The following is a 1,762-nucleotide window of genomic DNA, read 5'->3' as shown; positions in this document are numbered from 1 at the left end:
ATGCGGCGATGGGCGAAGCTCAGGTGCTTGCGCACGTCTGGGAGGTCCCGGACGGCGACAGGAGCATCACCGGCTCCCCGCGGTGAACGAGGAGGCATGTAGTGGCGATAGGTGTGTGCAGGACGTGTTGGCTATCCGATGAATTGTGGAATGAAGTGCTGGCGGGTCATTTTGTATTAGCTGTCCATGACCCGGAAGTTTTGCCGCGCAATATCTCAACAACCAAAATGGCTGGAATGTGCTGTAAAGTACCCAATTAAAGCAGAGATTTAGCGCTCTCCAGAACGCCAATCAGACACTCAATCGGAGTATTATTAGAAAAATGCCGCCAATCAAAAGTACAACATGGCAAATTTTGTGGAACAGAGTAGTAAAGCTCAATAAAGTATCTCTACACTGAGTTGTTTTGCGACTGCTTGGTTGCGTTTTTCACTTACCGCTCCGATTTGTGTTCGTAGTGTGGGCAAAGAATTCGGATGTGCCACTTGTGCACTCCCGCCGGCTGCGTAATGGGTGAGCTGACTATCACGTCGTGGACAGACGACGCATTTTTGGTCGTCACTGGCGCCGGCTCCGAGCTCCACGATATCAGCTTCGTTTCCATCAACGTATGTTGTGTTTGCCATGCATTCATGTGTATGTATTGCCGGCGTCATGCTATATCCATCCCCAATTGATCGCGACAGTCATCGCGAAGGCAAATACATGTATTGTCTACGCTGGCATCTGCGCTGTTTGTCGTGCTGCCTTCGATGTGCTCTGTACAAGACGCAAACTTGCCCTCCGTGGATGCTGGAATAGATGATTGGACGCGTATGCTGACGGGTTCCCGGATATATCGATCGACAACACGTCCGACAGCACCGGAGTGCTGGGTCTCGCGGGGACACATGAGGCGGCGTTCCTGGTGGCGTTCGCTTTCCCGCCGAATCGAACTTACGAGCTTGTAGACAACTCAGACCCAAGGCATCGACGTGCGTGTATCGGGTTGTGTTTCACTGGAGAGGCAGGGTAAGTCGTGCCACCTCTTGATGCGATCAGTGTCAATCGCACACTGTTGAATCCTTGTCGAGAACTATCTTTTTGAATGTGTACGGCATAATCTAGAGTTTGAGGAGATTGATTCGTGAATGTTTCGTAAAGGGGTAAATGTACGTGAATAATCATATCATTATTCCTCAATCACGTGATGTTTAGTGTCTTCTACATTGTCCATACACGATAATGGATCTATCACGGAGTGTGCAGGTGGTGGAGGATTGTTGCACATAATTGACTCGACTACAGTCTTGCGAGTGTTCAAGTTGTTGTCACAGGTGTCCAAGTATCGACGGAGTTCGTAGATATCAGCAAAGGTCCAAGAACAATGTCCAGCGCCATATCCGCTGATCTTGACAAACTTGACAAACGACTTTCCAAACGCATGTGGACAGGCTGAAATAATTGCATGTCGCGTGGAGGGGATGATTACATATCACTACATCCCATACCTTGCATTTTAGGTACCGATTGACACAGTCGGCAAACATGCGCCACGCAGCTTAATCTACTTGAAACGTCGAAACCCACGCTTCAAATCTGCCACACCCATCACAAAGCGACGTCTCAACAGTGGAAGAGGGTTCCACTGGTGACGATGCCGATGACGAAAACCGTGTCCATGCAGGTGACCATGCGAGTGACAAAATTTGGCAGGATGCAGATGACGACGCGGATGACAATATCTGTGACGATGACGATGACGAAATTTTGGACGACAATC

The sequence above is a fragment of the Aphanomyces invadans genome (genome assembly GCF_000520115.1).
Source record: "Aphanomyces invadans strain NJM9701 unplaced genomic scaffold supercont1.6, whole genome shotgun sequence".
NCBI lineage: Eukaryota > Oomycota > Saprolegniomycetes > Saprolegniales > Verrucalvaceae > Aphanomyces > Aphanomyces invadans.
This window is presented reverse-complemented; position numbering follows the sequence as displayed.